Source organism: Sturnira hondurensis, unplaced genomic scaffold (assembly GCF_014824575.4).
Source record: "Sturnira hondurensis isolate 20B ecotype Veracruz unplaced genomic scaffold, ASM1482457v3 Scaffold0021354, whole genome shotgun sequence".
Taxonomy (NCBI): Eukaryota; Metazoa; Chordata; class Mammalia; order Chiroptera; family Phyllostomidae; genus Sturnira; species Sturnira hondurensis.
Window position 1 is genome coordinate 30343032 of NW_028093985.1, and position 16254 is coordinate 30359285.

Sequence of the window (16254 nt, forward strand, 5' to 3'; positions counted from 1 at the left end):
ACACACACACACACACACACACACGAGGTCTGGAAAAAGTCCAGACATTATTATGAAAATAATTTGCATGACACTGATATAACCTGACAGCCAAGGAGAGTGGACTGAAATGCACGTGTATGAACAACGATGAGACACCATTAAGTGCTCAGGTGTACTGTGTGATCACTGCATTCAAAATGACTGAGCAAGAAGACCAACAAATCTGCATCAAATTTTGTGTTCAGTATGAACATTCCTTCAAAGAAACTATTCACATGACTCAGAAGGCCACAGCTACTAGTGATTGGTAGCTTCACCACATCAACGCACCCGCTCATCAATCACATCTCATGCGGAGTTCTTTGGTGAAACATCAGATCACACGTGACTCAGCACTGCTACAGCCCAGATATGGCATCCTGAGACTTCTGGCTTTTCCCAAAACTAAAATCACCTTTGAAGGGGAAGAGATTTCAGACTGTCAGTGAGATTCAGGAAAATATGACAAGGCAGCTGGTGGCAATTTGGAGAACTGTGTGGGGTCCCAAGGTGCCTGCTTTGAAGTGGACTGAGATGTCACATTCTTCAAGTATGTCCAATGTAAATGCCTCTATTTTTTCCTATTACATGGCTGGATACCTTCTGGACAGATCTCATATACTCAACACACTAGAATAAAAATTTTCTATAGTTTAATGGAGGTAAAATTGGGTAAGTAGGATAAAAATTTAAAAAATTTAAAGGACACTCAAAGACAAACTGGTGTGAAAGGACAAAATATTAGTCCATTTAAAAAGACGAAAAACTTACTCAAACTTATCTCTCATTTAGGTAAAAAGATCTCTGATTCAGATGTGGCACAAATAAGAAGGATCTGCCTCAACCAACTGTCCTTTGAGAGGCACAAGTCAAATCAGTTCAGAATAAAGAGGTAGCAGAGATTTATTTCCAAATCACATCCAGGAATGCAAAAAAGGGTACAGGAAAATAGAAAATTCAATGTTATGCACCAAAATGTTACAAAGTACATTTGGTGATAACATCACAAAATATGGTCAGACTAAACTAATACATCTGATATTTAGACATTTAAATGTGTGCTAACTACAAAAACACACACAGATGAGTTGGGCAGAGGGTTGGGGAGACAAGAAACAAGCATGGCAAAATGCTGAAACAAGACAAAGTGTACATTGGGTTTCTTGTTACTTTATGGAAATTTGGAAATTTTCATGGCAAAATAAGTATTTGCTTTCCAATCTTTTCTTTGCAATCATTCCCTGAAGACTTGTTTACAATAAAACTCTTCAGCATACAGTACTTTGATGAATTCTTACATATAAACATGTGAATAACTACCCTCTAGGTCAAGATATTAAACACTACCATTACTTCAGAAGGTTTTCGCTTGTCCCTTCTAAGTCATTAACTCCTCCTACCTGGAGGCAACCACTGCCCTGACTTCTATTACCCCAAATTAGTTTTTCCTGTTTTAAAACTTCATACCAGTGTAATCATATAATAAAAATTATTTTGTGTCTACTTTTGCTAAACAAGGTATTCCAAGATTCATCCACATTGTTTTCATGTTTTGGTTTGGTTTTTTCTTTTACCTTTATTAGGTACATACAGCCTGGAATCACAGTACAGAGCTTGGTTTAGCTCTAACAGGTAGTGCTGGTTTTCCAATGTGGCTAAACGATTTATATTCCCACCAGCAACTCAGAAGAGCATCAGCTGTTTCACATCCTTGTCAACACTTGTATTGTCAGTTTCTTATTTCACTCATTCTGGTAGGGGTGTGATAGTTCTGCATTGTGACATTTCTCTGATAAGTAATAATGTAGAACACCTTTACCTATGCATATTCGTCTCAGATGCCTTCCTTTGTGCAGAACCTGCTCGCTTTTTTGCATATTTAAAAAGTTAGGTTGTTGGTGCTTTTCCTTTTTGATTTGTAATAATTACTTATGTTTTCTGGATATGAGTCCTTCACCAGATTTATCATGAATATATTCTTGGAGGTATATGTCTTGTCTTCTCTTTCTTAATGATGTGTTGATGAATAGAAATTTTTAATATTATGTATTCTAACTTATCAATTTTATGTTCTAAGAAATTCTTACCTACCCCAAGATGATGGAGGATACTCTCCTAGGTTTTCTTCTAGAAGATTGATAAGTATGGCTTTCACATATGTATCTATTATACAACTCAAATAAACTTTTAAATATCAAGTAAAAGTCATGGTTCTTTCTTTTGTCCATACAGACATCCAGCTTACCTAACACAATTTATTAAAAATAAATGCTTTCTCTTAACTTCAGAGGAACTTTTGTCATAAATGTGAAGGTCTATAGTTTCTAGAAACTATTCTTCCTCAGATTTTTTGTATACCTTATTATAATATAGTGGTTTCCCACTTTATTCATCTCATGGCACACATAAACTAATTACTATAATTCTGTAACACACCCAAAAATATATTTTTGCCGATCTGATACAAAATTAGGTATACTTTTGATTCACATCAGAAGGCTATTGTGGCGTGGCTGGTGTAGCTCAGCGGATTGAGCTCAGGCCTGCGAACCACACGATTGCGGTTCGATTCCCAGTCAGGCCACATGCCTGGGTTGCAGGCCAGTTCCCAGTACGGGACTCACAAGAAGCAACCATACATTGGTATTTCTCTCCTTCTCTCCTTCCCTTCCCCTCTAAAGACAAATAAAAAAAATCTTAAAAAAAAAAAGAAGGCTATTGTTATGGAGCCATTGTCATTTTTTAATTTAACAATCTAGAGGAAAAGAGATCAGTGTCCCTAATGAAATGGTCAGGTATTACATGTTTTAAAAATTATTGTGGCACACCAATGTGCGTCTTGCAGCATACTGGTTGAAAATTGCTGTTCTAACACAAACTGTCTAATTAATATCTAAGTGCATAACCAGTCTTGAAATCTGAAACATTTACATTTTGGTATCAATTTTGGAATTCATATCAAAATTAAAAAAAAACTCTGGGATTTTTACTGATGCTATAGCTCAACTTGGAGGAATCTGATTATTTTAGTGATACTGAGTTTTCTACTACATAAAGATGAATGCCCTGGCTAGTGTGACTCAGTGGATTGAGCACTGCCTTATGAACCAAAGGGTCAGTGGTTTGATTCTCAGTCAGGGCACATGCCTGGGTTGTGGGCCAGGTCCCCAGTAGGAAACACATGAGAGGTCACCACACATTGATGTTTCTCTCCCTTTCTTCTCCTCTCTAAAAATAAACAAATAAGCCCTGGCTATTGTAGCTCAGTGGATTGAGCTCGGGCCTGTGAAGCAGGGGGTTGCTGGTTCGATTCCAGGGCACATGCTTAGGTTGCAGGCCAGGTCCCCAGTTGGGGGTGTGTGAGAGGCAACCACACACTGATGTTAAAATATAAAATAAAATAAATAAATCTTTCTGAAAAAGATGGAATATCTCTCCGTTTATTTAACAGATCTCTTAGCACTGTTTTGTAATTTTTGGTGTAAAAGTCTTATTAGATTTACTCTTAGGTGTCTTACATATTTTGATGCTATTGTAAATGTACTTTAATTATGTTGGTTTCACACTCTTGGCTGTGTTAAAATCAAAAACAGAGACCAGGCGTGAAAATTCCCTGAACACACAAAGCCAGTTTAGTCACATGAACAAAGATTAATTTACTTTATTCTGCAAGGCTAAACTGATCTGTGCCTTTTTTTGTTTATGATAGTCTCTGACTTACAATGGTGTTTGACTTATGATTTATCAACTTTATGGTGGGTGAAAGTAATATGCATTCGGTGGAAACTTCACTTTGAATTCTGATCTTCTCCCAGGCTAGCAGTATGATACTTTCTTGTGATGCTGGGCAGTGGCGGTGAGCTGCAGTTTCCAGTCAGGCAATCACGAGGTTAAACAATCAATAGTCTACAGTGTACTCTGATGCAGTTTTTTGGATATTGTATTCAATAAATGACATGAGATATTCAACATTTAATTATAAAATAGGCTTTGTGTTAGAAGATTTTGTCTTACTATAGACTAACATTAAGTGTTCTGAGTGCATCTATTATAAGCTAGGCTAAGCAATGATGTTCAGTAGATTAGGTGTATTAAATGCATTATCAATTTACAAGAGGAGCATCTGTATTGTAACCAACAACCTTCTCGCTACATAAACTGTTTTATAACAATATACCACTGAACCTCATTCCATGTTTGCTTTGAGTGCTCCTGGCTTACAAATTTGTTTTTGGTGTATACATAATAAGCTTTTACTAATTATAACTACTTCAGTGATTCATTGGTCTTACTTCTGTTATTTCTGAACTTCTGACAGTTCATGGCATCAGAGGTAGAATCCAGCGACTCCAAGGTGAATGAGCAAACAGGCGCTGGTGCCCACTGACCCAATGAGCTCACTGCTTTCTCGCCAACCCTGGAGTTTGAGGCTAAGTCTCTCACTGATCTAACCTCCACTTTCTTTGAGTTTTGAGCTCTCTGACTTTATGTGCCTACCTGTAGTTTGTTGAAGCTTTTTGGTAAGTTCCTGTTCTATTCAAAAGAGGGTAGAACACATGATTCCTTGTGTTTTAGGCAGATTGTTGGAAAACAAGCTCCTCATAATTAAGACATCTTCAGAAATCTAAAAGCAAGGATGAGCTCAACTTGGTCAATGGATGAAGATCTTGTGCCTTTTAGAAAATGGGTGAACTTCTGGAATTGCAGTGGCCATGCTGGGGGAACCTTTAACTTAGAAAAGTCCACCGTAAGAAGTTAGTTCCCATTGAGCGCGGGCCTGCGAACCAGAGGATCACGGTTCGATTCCCAGTCAGGGCACATGCCTGGGTTGCAGGCTGGTTCCCTGCAGGCCAACTCCCAGCAGGGGATGCACGAAAGGCAACCATACATTGATGTTTCTCTCCCTCTCCTTCCCCTCTAAAGATAAATAAATAAATAAAATTTAAAAAAAAATTTAAAAAAAGAAGTTAGTTCCCTTAAAATAAAGGATTCCAACCCACTATGAAACAATGAAATTCATCATTTAAATAGAAGCTTCTAAAGGACAAAATGACTCCACAAACAGCTCTAAAGGGATCCTTACAGCATGCAAATAAAAATCTTTAGTAAAACACTGGCTATTTGAGCAAGTAACATTAACATATTTCATCAGAAACACAATTTATATCCAATTACTTTTGAGTTTTATATATAGGACGTGGCTAAACATTTGAAAACAAAGGCTGTAAGATCTGTGTCCTTCTGTTTATGTGTGTCGATCTGTGTTATATTTTTACTGTCTCCAAATGGTATTGCCAAAATGAATTCGTAAAAAGCTCTATTTGTCTTAAAAAATTTATTTATACAAATCGAGTATACTCTCAGATTATCCAGACTGGCCCAAATGCTTTTTAAGATCACATGATCTAAGATAAGATAATATTTGATAAATAAACGTTTATGTTTGATGGTTTAATAAAAGGAAGTATATCTTCAAAATTTGTCAATAAGAAAAATAACTTAAGATCATGGTTAGCTTTTTAATGCCTAAGCCACATATAATTATTAAAAGCAAATACATCAAATAAACATAAATAAAAGTTTATACTAAGTTAAACTGAATAGTGGATATTCATTTAATATCTAAAGCATTTCCAAGTAAGATAACATTGAATGCTAAACAGTAAGTTTATATACTTATGGTTTTTAGATCTTTTTTTACAAAGACAAAAAAAATATTTGGGTTTGTTAATAAACACATTTGTGCCAGTTTGAAAAATTTACTATGAGGAAGAATGCACTTCTAGTAATTATAAAATGTATTAATAAATTTTCTAGTCCACAATTGCTTGCTTCTTATTTTTCACTAGGAATTAAGGATTCTTAAGGACTAAGAATTCTAACGTGTGTAATTAAAATTACTGGTAGTAGTAAGGGTAAAGAAAATGAATGTATATGAAAAGTAGGTAACGGAAACAGAACACACATTTTAATATTTGGATAAAGAAAAATACAAATAGCATGTCTTTTGTTTGTTTTGTAAAGAAAAGAAAGAAAATTCTGTCCTAAAGTAAAATGATTGTTATAAACAGGATAATAACTGACCAGATATAAAGACTTGCAGTTTTGTAGAAAATGAATAACTGAGCAAAGAATTTTATGTGTAGTCATGCTAAGACTCGAATCTATTTATTTAACGTTAAAGACAAAAAAGAGTTTTAATATGCAAAGTATTCTAGTGCAAAATTAGAATTTGGTTTTTACTCTGGTGAAATAACAGTTTTTTTGTTGTTGCTTTGTTTTTTGAATTATTCGACTGCTCTGCATGAGAAATAAAAAAAACAAGGGGGTTTCCGCTGCTTTAATGTAATCTGTCTAGGAAACAAAGATTATGTCTTATGAAAATATTTCCTCTGCTTCATATTCTTTACCAAGTCTTTGATTACTTAGAAAAATAACTGTCTACTCTATTAAAAGAGCTAAGGTTCTTTTACAACAATGTAAGTTTCTGTACTTGCCTTTGGAATCTTTTCTCACTTTGGATGAATGGATAACTAAGTCAATCGAATCATTTGTGAGTATGAGTGTGTGTGTGTCAATTCTCCCATAGATCTCTAACCACACCCATCTTCAAATCTTTTCCCACTTACACAGAGTTACTGCTTTACTTGCTTTTGCAAGCATTTTCCTGGAAAAGTATTCAGTCTTCAAAGAAATTCATGGAAAGGACCCTGACAAGTACTCTAAAATGCAGGTTCCTGATAACTCTAAGATTGTAACACTGAAGATAAGAATTTTTTAAAAATATTTTTCTAGAAATTTTATTTAAAAACAGTAAGGGAGGGAGAAAATCATGAAATATTTGGAAATTAAATAACATACTTCTAAATAACCCATGGGTCAAAGTGGAAACCTCATAAGAACTTAGAAAATACTGCCATAAAATTTGTGGGACCATTTAAAGCAGAGCTGAATAGGAAAAGAAGGTCTCAAAGGCCTAAGCTTACACCTTAAGAAATAGAATAGGTTTAAATCCAAAGCATACAAAAAAAAAATAGTAAAAGAGCAGAAGTCAAAGAAATTTTAAAAATGTATTTTAAAAAGGAATAAAACAAAAAACTGGATCTTTGGAAAAATTAAACAAATTTTGGTAAACCTGGAAATATACTAATAAAGATAAAAAAGAGGATACATTGTCATTATCAGTAATGAAAGAAAGGGCATCACTACAGATGCTACAGACATTAAAAGGATAATAAAGAAACAACTTTATGGTAATAAAATAGATACACTCCTTGAAAGACACAAACTATTAAAGCTCAGATAGTGAGAAGTGACTCATATAGTCAAAGACGGAAAGTTTTCAAAAATGAATACATAACCCTAATCAACATACTAATTAAATTTATCTTTTAAAATCCTTCAGCAAAGAAAATTCTAGGTCCAAATGGGGTTACCTTGCAAACTCTAACAAACATTTATGAAACAAATATAAAGCCTACCCAGAAATTTTCAGAAAATACAAGAAACACTTTCTAACTCTATGAGGCCAGCATTACCTTGATACAATTATGAAAAAGCATCTTTCCTGAACATAGATACGAAAATGTGTTTAACAAAATAGTAGCAAATAGAATCCACTAATGTACGAAATGATAATACATCATGTCCAAGAGAGGCACACGTAAGAGAATGCAAGGTTGGTTCAAAATTTAAAAACAAATCAATGTAGTTCATCTTATTAACAGACAAAAGAGGATAAACCATATGATCATCTCAATAAATATAGCAAGAAAATTTGAGTGAACTCAATGTCCACTCATAATAAAAACTATCAGCAATCTATGAACAGAATGGGAACATCCTTATCTTGGTAAAAGACCAATTACACTTAATATAACACTATATATAATAACTTCATAAAAGGCCCTTTACAAGGCAAAAATACCTTGTTCTCACCATTCCTGTTTAATATCATGCTGGAGTTCCTCGAAAATAAAATAAATAGGAAAAAAGAGAGGAGGTTGTATGCACAAACTGAAAACAAAGAAATAAAACTGCTCTATATTTGCAGGTGATATCATTTCCATAGAAAAATCCGAAAGAAACTGGTAGGGGGTAAGGACTTCAGTAGATTTAAGTGATTTTAGCAAGGTTGCAAGATTCAAGGTATGTCTACATACTATCAATGTACAACTGCACACTAAATTTTAAGAAGAGTATCATTTATACTGGTTTCAAAAGTTGTAAAACACCTACATATAAACCTAGCAAAAATAAAAATTTTTCCTGCATACATATGTATGCTGAAACTATAAAATGCTGATAAATGAAGTCAATGAAGATTTAAATAAATGGAGATGTCCTGTGTTAACTGGAAGACTCAATATTGAGATGTCAGTTTTTCCCAAATTGAGTAATGAATTTACTATGATCCAAATGAAAATCCCCTCAGTACTTTTGTAGAAATCTAATTACTTCTATAACATTTTATGGAAGAACAAAGGAAGTAAAATAGCCAAAATGATTCTGAAAAAAAAAAAAAGGTAGGAGGACTCACCTTACCTGATTTTAAGACTTCTGAAAAAGCAGCAATATGGTATGACAGTGTGGTACTGGCAAAATGACAGGTGCAAAGATCAAAGAGAGAGTGCAGAAACAAACAGACTCACATACAAGGTCAATTCAGTTTTGACTAAGTTAATTCACAGGGGAAAGGAAAGTGTTTCCAGCAAATGGTGCTAGAACTCAGAAAATGAGCCTTGACCTTTATCTCACACAGTATAAAAATTATCTCAAATGGATTATGCATCTTGACATAAAAGCCAAAACTATAAAACTTGTAGAAGACAAAAGAAAATCTGTACTTTTCATTGTGTAAGAACACAAATAGTAAAAAAAAAAAAAGACAACATAAATTTCATCAAAATTAAAAGTGCTTCTATTTTTAGAAGTTAGGAAAATGAAGAAGTGAGCCTCAGACAGCCATCTGTGTGATGAACGTGTCTGTACGGGGCAGAGAACCTGCATAATAAATGTACAATGAATTCTTTCAACTCAATAAGACAAATACCTCAACTTCTAAAAATAGTAAAGATTTCAACAAATACTTCACAAAGACATAAAATGACCCTTAAACACATGAGTAAATTCTCAGTGTCACTTATCAGATGTATGCAAATTAAAGTTACAGTGTGATACTACCACATACCCCCTGGGGGGGCAAAAATTAAAAAGACTGAAAGAACCAAGTATTAATGAGAATGTAGAGCAATTGGAACTGTCAAATGGAAAACAGTCTGGCAGGTTCTCATATTCAAAAATTCACTTACCACACAACCTAACGAATCCACACATAGGTATTTATCTAAGAAATGAAAACGCATGTTCACACAAAAACTCGTGAATGAATGTTCACAGCAGCTTTATTTATTAACAACAGCACCAAACTGGAAATAATCCAAATATCCATAAATAAGTGAAATGGTTCACAAATTGGGGTAAATCAATATACCATGGCCTCAGCAGTAAAAAGTTGTGAACCAGTTAGGCACAAAAACTTGGATGACCCTAAAAAACATCATGCTCAGAGGAAAAAAGGTCAGATGCAAGAGTACATATTACATAATCCCATTTATATGAAATGCTAGACAAATGAAACCAACTTAGACTGAGAAAAAGAGGATGAACGGTTTCCTGGGAGAGAGAAGGGAACTTTGGGGGATGACAGAAATATTCTAGATCTTATAGTGATAATGAAAATATTCTATTCTTGACTGTGGTGGTGGTGTCATGGTTGTAAACATTTGTCAAAACACACTGAGCTGCACATTTTAAACATTATATTTTATTGTAAGTAGATTATTCTCAATACAGTTGATTCTTTATAAAGGAGCTCTCTTGAGAAAATATTGACCAGGAAATATCAGTAATGCCCTCATGCAGCCACTCAAAAGATGTTAAAAACATCAATAAAATTTAATACCCACTTATGATTTTTAAAATGTCATCAGAAATGAAAAAAATTATCTTGGAAAGCCAAGAATAGAAGAAACTATTTTGACATAAGAGTCTCTATGGGAAACCTTCAGCAAACATCATAATTGATGCTACAATATTTGAAGTACTCCCCTTAAAGTCAGAAAGGAGACCAAGTTTTTAGCTATCACTGCTACTACTCAACATTACATAGGACATAAAATAGGCAAAGCAATAAGAAAAACACCTAAGTTATAAAAGTTGAAAAGAAAGCCACAAAATGGTGAATATTGTCACATAATCATCAACTCAATGAAGTGATCTGATACATGAAAAAGTGATCTAAACAGGGAAAAATTCAAAAGCTCCCCTATCAGCAAAAAAAAAAAGTAACTGAAAATTTTCATGCATTAGAGCAATCAAATCATAAAAATAACTGGAAATATTAAGAAGGACTGTAGTATATGGAAAATATATAAAACATTTCCTAAGAATATAAACCAAGATATGAATAAAATAGAATGATACCATAAATACATATATTTCTGAGGGGAGAAGACTCAACATCCTAAGGGTCAATTTGCTTTAATCTAAAATTTCAATATAATCTTATTCAAAATACTTAAAGATTTTTTAGTTGGTGTAGAACTTGAGTCTAAAGTTTATCTGAAGACATGCATAAAAAACAGTACTGTGTAACCCTGAAAAGAATGAGAAAGAAATAGTTATGAATACTTAAAGATGCATACCCTTTAACCCAGCAATTCCATTTCTAGGAATCCGCACTCCAGAAATAATCACATACAGACAGAGGAAGTTTCCTGAATAGTTGACTCTGAAGGTAGACCCAGAGGAAGTGGGAGAACTTTACATTCTCTCATACTGTGTGAATTTTTAAAATTTGGAAAGAATTAAAGCTTGCAATTAAAAACACCAATGAATTTAAAAGTTGGCTTTAAAGAAAGCATAATTTGTGATAGCAAAAAGAAACTAATTTAAAAGTCCTTTGCTAAAGGACATGGCTAAATAAATTACAGCCCAAACTAATGAAATATCACTTAGCCTTTTTTTAAAAAAGTACTAGGGAGACCTATATATAACAAGTAGCGCTGTCCGAGATATGTAATTAAGACAGCAGGTGGTATATCAATATGTTTGGTATACACCCCCTCCAAACAACCTTACATACATGTATATGTGTTTAAAGTGCCTAGAAAGATGCACATATTGTTAACTTTCCACTCTGAAATAGGGCGGGGGGATAAAAGAAATGTTCACATTTTAAATGTTCACATCTAATCATTCTTTTTCTATACTGTAGAATTTTACAGCAAGCTTGCATGTCTGTGGTTAGTTTTTTTTTAATCAAAGGTGCTGCATATAAGAATGACATGAATTCCATAAGGCAATTATAAAATTGGAAAAATAGTTCAAACATTTATTTTTGTTATCCTCATGTATATTTACATACTCTTCAAAAGATCTGTAGTCTTCAGCAGAGGTGACTGCCATTTTTAAAAATTTAACTGATAGCTCATGATAAAAATAACAATATATTAAACCTTTTTTTTTAATCGTAAACTTCACAGAACCAGAAGACTCACAGCAGTGTCTATACGTATGTAAAATAAATAATAGTAATTAACGCCTCGAGAGGGACATCTCCTAAGTAGATTCTTCCTCCTTCCTGAAAAAAGACGATCTCCTCCCCTTTCCTTTAACTTGGCTGAGCGGCTTTAAACTCACCATTTTGAACGTGCGCAAAATGATTAAAAACAGTAATCCTAAGGAGGCCACATTGGAGGTGCCTCTGCCAGAGACGTGCTCCAACCAGACATCTTTAGTAGGAAAAAGCATTGATGGAATGGTGCTAGTATTGGGAGAAGAACGACTGCTACGGTTTGTACAGGATGCCTGAGTGCCCGAGCCTCGGTGACAATCGGGAAAAATGCAAATACAGCCAGCAGAGCGACAGCAACGGACGGTTTTTTTCGGGAGAAGTGGGCAGCAGGCCTATGGCGTAAGATGGATCAGCTCTATATAGGGTGACTGGAAATGGGGAGGGAAGGTGGGTGAGAGGTATTAGTGGGAGAAAACTCATACAGTTGCGGGTGTGCAGAGAAAGGCAGCTGGGTCCTTGGCCAAAGCACCAAGGACAGCAAAAGAGGCAGCAGGAAAAAGTGGACGGTGGAGACCCCCAACACCAATCGATGTCATCCGCCGGGACACGAACACGTCGCCGGGTCCCGGCTGGACAGGGCCCTGGAGGCAAAGAAGGCCTCTTAACAGCCATCAACCCCACCCACCATGGCCGGCGCAGCGGACTAGGGCCAGGCCCCGCTCTCAAGAAAAATTAAGAAAGGGAGCAGCTGAAGGCAGCAATTTCCTCGCTCGACCCTCACCTACCCGACATCGGAACAAGCCAGATTAAAAAAAAAAAAACACACAAAAAACCTCACCGAACTGTGCAGCGGCTCCGGAGCGAAAATAGCGCTTGATCCTCCACCCGCCACCACCGCCTTCTTCTCCGCCTCCGACTCCTCCCCCGCCCAACGCACAGCGGCAGGTGGCGGTACCCGCGTCGGCTGCGACCGCGGCGGAAGCAGAGGCGGTGGTGGCGGGTCCCGCCCCTTGCGTCTCGATAGAGGCAAAGATGGGAGACACGCAAGCCACGCCCCCAAGACAACATCGACCAATAGACTTAAAGGACTTCTGCGGAAAAAAATACACACACCCAATCGGAACCTGGGGAGTGGGTCACGTCAGTGGTTGGGACGTGGCAGAAAAGGGAAAAAGTACTTAGTTTCTGCACCCCGGTCCTCCCCACTCGGTTAGGGGGACTTCTCAGATTGGCGGAAGAGAGGAAGGAGAAACTACACGCTTTCCCACCCGACACCGTAGTCAGGGCCCGCCTCCTTTCCCTGCAGCACTGCGACTTTTGGGGAGGGGGCGGGGCACCGTGCTGGGGTGGAACAGCACTGCCTTTTGTGGTTTGGGCCGGGAAAAAAGGGCGGGGTTTCGGGGAAAGGGAAGGGGGTGTGGAGAGCTAAGGGTAGAACTGGCGCAGCTAGACTTTCGGAAATTGCAACAACAACCAAAATGGAGGCATTAAAAATTGATTTTAATTCGACTGGAAACCTGACTAGGAAGGTTAAGGTCACTTGGCATAATATTCGCCCCGTTGCAGTTCAGATAGGAGCGGTACGAGGAAAAAATGGACTGAGGAAGGCTACGTTTGTCTACCCTGAGTCTGCGCACTGTACAGTGCTTTCTCCTCTCCGATCATGCAGTCACACCATTGCACCCTCATTTCTGATTCTTTTGGGGCGGGGGCGGGTTATAGGGGTGGCCTTCGTTTTCTCTTTATAGCCTTGGCCTGACCAGAGCCTTCCAGTTTTCATCTTGAGGCCGTTCGTTGTCAAAATGGAAAGTAACAACTCCCGTCATACGCAACAGAAATATATACAACAGCTGTAGTCCATGAACACCTTGCTTAGTTGAAACCCAGCTAACAGTTTAGTTAATTATGTCAGTGACATTAAATTGTTTCGTCGCCCCACACGTGCCTTCTTTTCATACTAAACAGGTCCGCTTTTCGTTTTTCTAATTACAGTCCTTCTCTCTTCCTCCCCTCTTATTCCCATAGCCCTCCACCCCTTACACACACACACACGGTGCCCAGGATATATTTATCACACCCTTTCCCCAAGAATTAAGAGCCCTACTAGTTTTGCTGTTTATGACAACGGCAAAATCACTTGCCAGTGAACCAAAACCTATTTTTTCTGGTGTTGATGAAAACAAATTATCCAAGATTTACTATAAAATTTAAGTTATGAGAATTTGCTAGACATATTGTAAAACCAAATCTAAGTTTCAGAACATACCTGTGGCACATTTCTTACCAAAGAATATTTCCCACTTGTGATTTCTCTGCTTTACATATGTTGCTCTAGAAATGGTGGCTCTTTTCCATCTAAGTCTCACCCTCTTTAAAAGAAAAATCATACTTTAATCACATTTCCCTAATCTCCCTTTAGGATGTTGCACGCTGATCCAGTTGGATACACTAACTTGTTTGTTGGGGCAAGTTTACCCAAATTTTAATTTTTTTCATATCATCTGTGTATACTACTTACAGTATTATCATCTTCTTTATTTTATTTTTTTAACTGAGAACTTCAGTTTATTTAAGTACCCCACTTTTTTAAGATTTTTTATTTATTTATCTTTAGAGGGGAAGGGAAGGAGAGAGGGAGAGAAATATCAATGTGTGGTTGCCTTTCATGTGTCCCCTGCTGGGAACTGGCCTGCAACCCAGGCATGTGCCCTGACTGGGAATCGAACCGTGATACTCTGGTTCACAGGCTCATCTTCTTTAAATAAGTGCATTTTCTTCCATTTCTTTAAAGGGGAAACTCTATAAAAGTACTATAAATGAAAAACCTCCAACAATTATCCTAAGCTGAAAGTAACTGTAAGTAAGAGAAAACTATGTCTTTAAATTCTGCCTAGAAACTATTGACTACACAAGTCTCTGAGGCTAATGCCCACTCCCTATTAAAAGGGTAGGTTATTGAATATTTTATTTATATCTATACCTATCTAGATACAGATATATATAAAGACCAAGCATGCAAATGGCATTTTAATCATGATATAATCAAAGGATAGAAAAATAGAACCAAAATAGGAATCACTTTCTCACCATGTGAGTCATTGTTTTAAATTCTTCATGGAAGTCCCAACTAAAGTCTACGGCATCAGAACTGATCTCTGTTACTCTTTGGGAAACATTGCTGTGGAGACTTAATGCATGTGTTCTAGAATCAAACAGACCACATTTTTATACCAGCACCTGCATTTAGAGCTGTATATGTCTAGGCCACCTACTTATCTCTCTGGCTTCAAATTCCAATTTAAATATTGGGAAACTAATAACACTTGCCAATGGTCATTGTATAGATTAAAATAACCTAATAAATGTAAAGCATGTCATACCTAGCATATAGTAAACACTAACTACATTGTTAATAGCTTATGTATTGCATCACTATTATAGACAGACAATATGTATTATTGACTTATATGTATTATTATTATTATTGATTCTAGAGGTGAGAAGCACTCCCTAAGGCAATAGGTTGAAGATACCATGCAGTGTAATTCAGTGGTTCTTAAAGAGTGATTCCCCACCTCCTGGCCCAGCTGGTGTAGCTCAGTGGATTGAGAGCAGGCCTGTGAACCAAAAGGACACAGGTTTGTTCCCAGCCAGGACATATATCTGGTTTTCAGGCCAGGTTCCCAGTAGGGCATGGGTGAAAGGCAATCACACCTTGATATTTTTGTCCCTCTCTTTTTCATTCCCTCCCCTCTCTCTAAAAATAAATAAATAAAATATTTTTAAAAAGTGATTCCCCCCAGACCAACATCATTAGCATTACCTGGATATTTTTTTAAAATGTAAATTCTCAGGTATGTTCAAATTCAGGCCTGAATTTGAAAGTGTATGTGTGGAGTCCAGCAATCTGTAGTTTACTAAGCCTTCCAGGTGATTCTAATGCACATGAAGTTGTGTGTGCATCATAATAGAAGGAGGATTTTTCAAGGAGTAAGACCACCTGAGTTCCAATCATATCCTTAGAGTGACATCAGAAGAAATAGAGGTATAAGGACCTCTGATTTTTTTTCTTCACCAAAGCAATAAGAAAACTGGCAAGGTTGTCAGAGTCAACTTTTTCAGAACTCTGGAAATTAACCGAAGGCTTGCGGCAATCCAGGAAATATTGGTGCAAAAAAAAAAAAACCAGCGGAATTTCAGAAAGAACAGTGAGCTTTGTGATGTTTTGACTTGCTTCAATCCAATTCCCTTGTTTCCAGCTAAGCTACAGCATTGAAAAAAAATAGCCCAGCCTTGGCTGGCATGGTTCAGTGGATTGAATGCCGGCCTGAGACCAAAGAGTTGCCAGTTCGATTCCCAGTGGGGCCACGTGCCTGGGTTGCAGGTCAGGTCCCCAATGTCAGGGGTGTGTGAGAGGCAACCATGTATCTCTCACACAGTGATGTTTCTCTCCCTCTCTTTCTCCCTCCTTACCCCCTCTCTAAAAAAATCAATAAGTAAAATCTTTACAAAAATGAAAAACAGTAGCCCACGATTATGGTGAAAACCAGCAGCGTGGCAGCCACCAGATAAAGCAGAATGAAGCAAAATGAGAGCAGAATGAGATTGGAATTCTTTCAAAGCCTAATTCCAAGAGAATAGTCATTATTTCACCT

At 36.7% G+C, this 16254-nt stretch overlaps 1 protein-coding gene across 4 annotated transcripts in view; it reads right to left on the minus strand.

Moving 5' to 3' along the window:
• Positions 1-12574, minus strand: part of PJA2 (praja ring finger ubiquitin ligase 2) — a 72562-nt gene extending 59988 nt beyond the window's left edge. The window contains exon 1 of one of the 4 annotated variants that reach the window (XM_037032418.1): positions 12438-12574. The gene's annotated coding sequence lies outside the window, so the exon portion shown is untranslated. The remainder of the gene's footprint in view (positions 1-12437) is intronic. The other 3 variants (XM_037032417.1, XM_037032416.1, XM_037032419.1) reach the window with 3 other exon arrangements.
• Positions 12575-16254: the final 3680 nt, after the last annotated feature.